General features: G+C 36.4%; 1 long non-coding RNA gene across 1 annotated transcript; it reads left to right on the top strand.

The window, feature by feature from the left end:
• Positions 1–213: 213 nt before the first annotated feature.
• LOC147349194 (uncharacterized) lies at positions 214–8,412 on the top strand. Its single transcript, XR_015150320.1, has 2 exons — positions 214–718; positions 8,010–8,412. It is a non-coding gene; the product is annotated as an uncharacterized LOC147349194 (long non-coding RNA).
• Positions 8,413–8,887: the final 475 nt, after the last annotated feature.

Here is an 8,887-nt window from a genome sequence, read left to right as displayed (position 1 = left end):
ACATGCACTATAATAGATCCACTGTGAGAAACAAATAATTACAAATGATTGCGTTTCTAAGCCTAGTATCTGAAAGTATGGAGACTAACATTGAGAGTGATGGAAAGATGAGTGGTATAAACTATTCCATTTTAACGTATATGATATTGTGACTCATAATAAGAAATACGTATTTGATCTTCCCAGGTTCCAACATGGAACTCCTTAACCCTTGGAATTTCCTAAGAGAATAAAAAGGTGTCTTTTGTTAAGTTAATGAGTAGCACCTGAGGGCTGGTTGCCAGTAGAAACTCTGTGTGATTAGAGGGTTGAAACCGTCAATGATATCCTGCCACCCCACTGCTCATCTTCCTGTAGGAGAAAGGTGCTGGGGCTTGAATTGTTTGCCAGCGGCTGATGATTTGATCAATCTTGCCTCTAATGAGGGAGGCTTCCTTAAAGTGAAAAAGAAGAGGTTTCAGTGAGCTTCCAGATGGGGGAACACTTGGAGATTTGGGGAGAGGGACATGCTGGGACAAAGCATGGAAACCCCAGGCCTTTTCCCCACACCTTGTGCTTTGCGACTCTTCCATATGGCTGTTCCTGAGTTATATCATTTTTGTAATAAACCACTAACCTCCTGATGAAAAGGTTTTCTGAGTTCTGTATGCTGCTCTCGCAAATTAACGGAACCCGAGGATGGAAACTGTAATCTACAACAGGTTGGTCAGAAGAACAGGTAATGACTTATTTTCTCTCCTGAACCCACTAAAATCATCATGTAATATTTCTTTCTGTCATCCTCTCTATGGTTAATTTACTCAAGTTTTTCCTTAGTTAAAAATTGCTTAACACTTCTGTGGTGGCTACCCTGACTGAACTAAAGAATTTGAAGTGAATTAATCCATAATTCTTTGTTATTTGAAATAGCTAAATGGCAACCCACTCCAGTATTCTTGCCTGGAGAATCCCAGGGATAGAGGAGCCTGGTGGGCTGCCGTCTGTGGGGTCGCACAGAGTCGGACACGACTGAAGTGACTTAGCAGCAGCAGCAGCAGCAGCAGCAATCTATAATTCTTTGTTATTTGAAATAGCTAAAACTGGCATATACATTTGTATATATTTTCTATATATTTCAATTTTGTAGGCTTTTCATTTTTTTACTTACTGTTTTTATTAGTACTAATTGGCATTGTACTTTATTAAATCTGGGAAGAAATAAATTGCGAGAGCAAAACAGGAATTCATCTAAGCTCATCTTTAAATGCCTGAGGAATAGGAATTTTTCCCAATAATTTCATGCTAGTGCCCTTTGATTGCTCTGCTTTTTTTTTTTTTTTTATTGACCCCCTGTAAATGACTGAGTAAATATTGATAGCAGTCAAACTGGCTGTGCTGGTCTTCATTGCTGCGCATGGGCTTTCTCTAGTTGCCGAGAGCAGGGGCTGCTCTTCCCTGTGGTGCGTGAGCTTCTCATTGCGTGGGCTCTCATTGCAGAGCGCAGGCGCTAGGTGCGGGGCTTCCTGAGTTGTGGCATGCGGGCTCGTAGTTGTGACTGGTTCTAGAGCACAGACTCCGTAGTGGGGGCGCAAGGGCTTAGTTGCTCCAAGGTGTGTGGAATCTTCCCAGACCAGGGATGCAACCCGTGTTCCTTACATTGGTTGGTGGGTTCTCAACCACTGGGAAGTCCTATTTTATTTTTAAGATATATTATCCAACAATGTGAGAAATTAAATGTTGCAGTGATTATTATTTGGATGCAAATGCACTATCATTTATATTTCTGATCTTGTGATCCAAAAATCATTTTATTTGCTTATACGGTAAATGAAATCTATGATACCTAAACACCAACACTCTAATCCTGCTTTAGAAGATTATTTGACACAACGCAATTGGATTACTCTGAATTCTAGTTCTATGCCCAGTTGTCCTTTGACTTTCTCTTCTTTTATTCAAGAATGAATATTAATAAGGTAGACAAACCCTTTTTTTGAAAGAGAATTTCCAGCCTTTTCAATGATACTGAATTGTCTCAGACTTAGTGGATGTCAGCATTATCTCATAGATAAGTCTGGTTTCAGCTTTCACCCTTGCTTCAGGATATCTGTGTGGAGCCAGTGTATCTTAATAGTTGGCATCCTCCACCCATCACTTTTAAGTGATTTTAAAGCAGGTTATCAGAGATCAAGGCTCTGAGAAGGACTGGCTTGTAAGAGTCACAGTTAACAGCTTTTGGTCTTTATGATGAATGATTTAAAAAGTTGTCTTCACTATTTGTATTGATTGATATTAAATAGATTCAATCTTATATGACATGAATATTTCATAAAAATGATTGTGAATTTCTGATAAAATCAGCTGAAAGTTTATTGTTTTATTACCCACAGAGTTAAATATTTTCCTTAAAAAGTCTATGGGTTACTTAGAATGAAATATTTATTGTCAAATAAAAGGGAAACTTTTTATTAAATCTTACTACCCTTAGTGATGCCATATCAACACCCTATATTAATTCACAATTTGGAGGCTTTTTCTACACTACAAAAATGTCTTCTAAAGTGACTCTTTCCTGTTTTTCTAGGCATGCAATTTCAACTGTTTATCAAAGAACAGTTCACTGTTTATGCTAAATTGTCAGGGAATTGGTTGCAACATTTAGTTATATAAGTTTACTATTCTGATAAACTCCCAATGCCAAAAATGTTATTAAATTATTTTATCTCTAAAAGCATAGTCATGCCATCTAGTTTCTTAAAATGGTCAAATATTCTAACATTTTTTAAAATGAATAGAGTTATATCATGTCTCTACCAATAGTAATTCTATTATGTACCTTGTTGGCATTCTGTATTCTTATAAGCATAGAGTACTGAAAGTTAAAGTCGCTCAGTCATGTCCAACTCTTTGTGACCCCATGGCCACAACATGGAATTCTCCAGGCCAGAACACTGGAGTGGGTAGCCTTTCCCTTCTCCAGGGAATCTTCCCAACCCAGGGATTGAACCCAGGGATTCTCCAGGCCAGAACACTGGAGTGGGTAGCCTTTCCCTTCTCCAGGGGAATCTTCCCAACCCAGGGATTGAACCCAGGTCTCCCACCTTGCAGGCAGATTCTTTACCAGCTCTGCCGTAAGGGAAGCCCTATAAGCATAAAATCTGCTCCAAAAGATTGTATTCCAAAAACAACATGTAGGTGTTAGACCATCATGCCTTTAATGCATCAAGTATACTGAATTTATACATTTAGTAGCATCATTGGTAATCTATAGGGAGCATTTCTTTCCAGAGAGCCTTTGAGGTTGGAGGCAAGATCCAACCTCATCCAACCTCAAATAGTGAATAACTAATGATCTTTATTTTAGGTAAATAAATAAAGCAAGCTTATCTTTACCCAGTGTGCAAGATATTTGAATTCTAAGCCATATCATATTTGTGCCATCGTGAACTTTTTGTACTTTTAAAAATTTCTACTTCTATTGCATAATGTAGACTTTAATGTGAGAGTCAACAATTTTATTTTTTATCCTGACGTTCATGTAATTATTTTAAATTGTTCTATTTACTCTGTGAATTATAACATATTCAACTGTATTTTCTAAATTTTATATTAAGATATTTAAAATTGACCTAACCACATGCTAGTAAGTTCTATGTTTCTTCTCTTATTTGGCTATATTATTCTTGCTTGGTGTTGACTCTTTGGTAACTCTATTAAGAGTTACAATCTTATAATTATTTTGCCATCAATTATAATTCTTCTAATTTAACAGTAGCCAAAATTTTAGGCATAAGATAAAGATTAAATGTGCAAAAATAGTAGATGATAGAATGGCATAAAGATATGCAAAGATCATCTATAAATAGTAAATGAAAGTAGAATTTTGACTGTTTTATTAAAAATAAATTAGCTAAAAGAGAAGTCCTAGGCAAAGAGAACAGATAGGGAATTGGATCTATGAACTTAAGATAGATTTGGAACAAGGGCAGTGGGTGTGGGTAGGAAGAGAAGTAAGGTTAAAGAAAATAAGAAGAATGGATCTCTACGATAGATTTGCTTATTTTATGTGGACCCTAAGGGCAAGTATAGAGTAGAAAAGTGTCAAAAGTTCTGAAATGGGAAAAATGGTGATTAAGATAAAGAGCATGATATGGAAAATATATATCTAGACCCCTGAAAATTTTGGAAAATTAGTCACATAATACCTACATTTTTATAGGAGGTTGTCCATTTTGAGTATTCTAGAGAGTAAGCCAGGTATGTAAGAACATAAATAAAGAGGTTCAATTTCCAAAAAGCAATACTACTACAGGATACCTTGATGTAGATGTACGTGGAGGGCATGCTAGAACTGAAATAGTGATGAATTTCCCATGTATCACTGTGTCTTCTAGAGCTTGTTCTGTGCTCAAATTCAGATAATAATAGATAATTTCTTTTTTTGTTGTTTTTTGGGGGGGAGTTCTTTTTAACTTTATTTTTTATTTTATTTTTTCATTGAAGGATAATTGCTTTACAGAATTGTGTTGGTTTCTGCCAAACATTAACATGACAATAGATACTTTCTACTTGTAAATTTTGTTCAATCTTTCATTTCCTTTCCTGAACTTGCCAAAGTGTGGTGAGGAGAATGAAAAATATTAAAGGTGTGTCAAAGCAGATTCCCTAATTTAAAAACCTCAGTATGGTATAATCAGGATATATTCAATGCTTATTATATTTGGCTACTGGTTATTTCATTGATTTTGTAGAAGGTAAAAAAAAAAAAAAGACAAAAACCCAACCATTTACTTAGCAAAGAATATACTCAAGACTTCTGACTCTCAAATATAAACCAGCAGACTAGACTCTGACCTTTTTATGGCACCAAAGAAATAATTTATAAATTTTTAAAAATCATGGTCTAGCATTTTGTGTTTGGAGCCAGGACTCTAGTATACTAGAGAAGTAACTATTTCATCCAATAAACATGAATTGATTTTAGTTGTTAGTGTGGTTTAATAGCACTTGTCATGACTTATAAATGTGTTCAGCATTAAATTACAGTTGGAACCTTTGTCGTCAAAAATAGAATGTTTCAGTAGATAAGTTCAGTTCAGTTCAGTCGCTCAGTCATGTTCGACTCTTTGCGACCCCATGAATGGCAGCACACCAGGCCTCCCTGTCCATCACCAACTCCAAGAGTTTACCCCAACTCATGTCCATGGAGTCGGTGATGCCATCTAGCCACCTCATCCTCTGTCATCGTCCGCTTCTCCTCATGCCCCCAAATCCCTCCCAGCATCAGTGTCTTTTCCAATGATTCAACTCTTCGCATGAGGTGGCCAAAGTATTGGAGTTTCAGCTTCAGCATCAGTCCTTCCAATGAACACCCAAGACTGATCCCTTTAGGATGGACTGGTTGGATCTCCTTACAGTCCAAGGGACTCTCAGGAGTCTTCTCCAACACCACAGTTCAAGAGCATCAATTCTTCAGTACTCAGCTTTCTTCACAGTCCAACTCTCACATCCATCCATGACCACTGGAAAAAACATAGTCTTGACTAGACGGACCTTTGTTGGCAAAGTAATATCTCTGCTTTTAAATATGCTATCTAGGTTGGTCATAACTTTCCTTCCAAGGAGTAAGTGTCTTTTAATTTCATGGATGCAGTCACCATCTGCAGTGATTTTGGAGCCCAGAAAAATGAAGTCTGACACTGTTTCCACTGTTTCCCCATCTATTTCCCATGAAGGGATGGGACCAGATGCCATGATCTTCCTTTTCTGAATGTTGAGCTTTAAGTCAACTTTTCATTCTCCACTTTCACTTTCATCAAGAGGCTCTTTAGTTCCTCTTCACTTTCTGCCATAAGGGTGGTGTCATCTGCATATTTGAGGTTATTGATATTTCTCCCAGCAATCTTGATTCCAGCTTGTGCTTCTTCCAGCCCAGCGTTTCTCATAATGTACTCTGCATATAAGTTAAATAAGCAGGGTGACAGTATACAAGCTTGACGTACTCCTTTTCCTGTTTGGAACCAGCCTGTTGTTCCATGTCCAGTTCTGTTGCTTCCTGACCTGCATATAGGTTTCTCAAGAGGTAGGTCAGGTGCTCTGGTATTCCCATCTCGTTAAGAATTTTCCACAGTTTATTGTGATCCACATAGTCAATGGCTTTGGCATAGCCAATAAAACAGAAATAGATGTTTTTCTGGAACTCTTGCTTTTTCGATGATCCAGTGGATGTTGGCAATTTGATCTCTGGTTCCCTTGCCTTTTCTAAAACCAGCTTGAACATCTGGAAGTCACAGTTCACGTATTACTATACTTCAGTTTAAAAAATAGGACATTAATTGGGTAGACATGGAACTGCTAGGTTCACGATGAGTTGCTGACATAGCATTATCTTTCCCAGTTTGGTTGGAAAGCTTTATTCAGCATGAGATAGCTGACATATTTTAGATTGGGATTAAATTTCTGTAATCCAAACGTTATATTTTGATAATATTTTCTTTGCTTCGTTTGGTAATAGTACATTTATATTGTTAATGGTACTGTGAGTTGAGCCTTATTCTCGTTGATATTCATAGACCTTGGTAGAAATGTTGAGTAAGCAAGTTTATTTCAAATGCCTTCTTGGTACTTTTGAACGATCTCTTAAATCTAGATGCCACTAGATGCCACTTCTGTAAGGTTCTTGGCAATGCTCCGTGGCAGCTCAAAAAATTCTCTACAAGAGGGCAGACAAAACTACAATCTGTTTAAAGCACAAACGCGAGACTGTGTTTCTCATAATACTTTATATGAAATTTAAACTATTATAAATGTCTATATAAGAACTTTTGTTGCCATTGCCATCTGTTCAATAGACTACACCCACTCAGGAGAAAGGAGCTAGGTGTCCTGCACAAACCAGTAAGAACTTTGATTTTGGGAAATGAATGAGTTTATGTGCTCAGTCATGTCTGACTTTGCAACCCCATGGACTGTAGCCCGCCAGACTTCCCTGTGCGTGGGATTTCCCAGGCAAGAATACTGGAGTGCATTACCATTTCCTTCTCCAGTTGGGAAATAAAACTGCCTGGCAAATTTTGTAAAAGTTTCAGGCAAATTTTCATGGCCCTAGAGAGACTACTTTTGATTAGATCTAACTCCACTTGTAGATAGATTAGATCCCAGTGGTAGGCTGAATTGAACTTAACCTATCATTAGTCACCAGATATTAAGCAATCAGATCAGGCAAACAGCTGTTATGTTAATTTAGTTGTATTAAGCTGCTTATAATTAGCCACAGACAGTTGGATGGGGTAAGTAGACATGCATGCATAACACTCTTTCTGGACCCTCTTGGAGAATGTTTTTCAGATTAAATAAACTTCAATTCAAAATCCAAATCAAAAATACTACCACTATAAAAGTTTCTGAAATTAAGAATTCAGAATTGCTAACTTAAAAGTTAAGGGGAAAGGAAACGTTTGATGCTTAATAATTATTTTACTTCTAAATGAAGCATATATTTTCCCCCATTTGGAGAGCTTATGATCACAAAAGCTGGTTATTTTCAAAAGAGGGCCGATAAGTTACTAAATTAAACATACTGATTAATCACCTTATATAAATGTATGCATGACACAAAACAGGAGCTCTAAATATTTTTTGAATGAATAAATTAATATAAAGAGAAATATCTTTCCAATACTCAAAAATAAGCCATCAAAATTATGAGGCAGAATTGTTTGTAATTTTAAGTCATCAGAAAATAACTTCTCTACATATCTAATTTAAACTAATTAGGCATTTATCTAAAGATCAATTTGGAGGAAAAGATCAACTGTTAGAATGCTTTAATTACTCAACTGGCATATCAAATAATCTGATTTTATTTAAGGAAATTGACCAGGTTCTTGACTGAATTAACTAATCTATGCAATGAAAATCTTCATTGTATTTATAAATATAGACCCATATACTTGGTAATAATTTCCCTTGATTGTATGAGAATCCAGGTGCAAACATGAGAATGTAACAAATCTGTTTCTTAAACACAGGTATCCTCTTCTCCTGAAGTTGGATTTTGATACTAACACTACTCTAAAGAAGTAAAACAGAGTTACTCTCAAAGATGCAATTTATAACAAGGGAAAGAGGTAACATCATCAAGAATAAACACTGCATTATCAAAATGAAGCTCTACTCTTCTGTTAAGGAAAGCATCCCACCCCACCTGTGTTCACCTGGAGCCTTTGCTAATCTGTTCCACCTGAAGGCCATCCTTTCCCTGCAGGACTTCGAGGCAACAACCTAAGCCCCACCTTAATGCCCTGTCTGCCCCTGTAGCAAAACCTACAGAAGCCCTTACACCTCCAAAATAGACCCTCTCTTCAGATTTATCCCTTCCATTTCTAAAATGAGAAGCACAGAATAAACTCTCACCTCTAATAATGTAATCATATATATAGAGTGCATATGTGTGTGTATGTGTGTGTGTGTGTGTGTATATATATATAAAAAAAATGTATGGAGAGAGAGAATATATGTAAATATATCTCCAAAAAGCACATTTCCTTTTATTGTAGTAACTTTTTTGACTCAACTCATGGATAAGTGAATCATAAGTATTTCTCCCTGTTATCAAATATTTTTGAAAATATATAAAATATTGCATAAGATCAATTCTTAATAAGTGCATTATAATGAACTGTACCCCTATATATTTTATTGAGGTGTTTTTCCCCCCTGTGTGGTATAAACACAGCTATGGAAAGTTCTTGCCACTACTATCAAAGGATATTGCCATTTCAAGTTCTTGACCCATATGAACCAAATGACATTCAGAAGTGTTGAACTATTTTCATATCAGTAATGTCTATCTTGCCAAACCTTTGCTAAAATGGAAAGTTATAATTAAGGAAAGGTGTTTTATCAA

This window comes from Bos grunniens, chromosome 21 (genome assembly GCF_055505025.1).
Source record: "Bos grunniens cultivar Pamir isolate PY7600 chromosome 21, Bosgru_T2T1.0, whole genome shotgun sequence".
In the NCBI taxonomy this organism is placed as follows: domain Eukaryota; kingdom Metazoa; phylum Chordata; class Mammalia; order Artiodactyla; family Bovidae; genus Bos; species Bos grunniens.
This window is presented reverse-complemented; position numbering and strand designations above follow the sequence as displayed.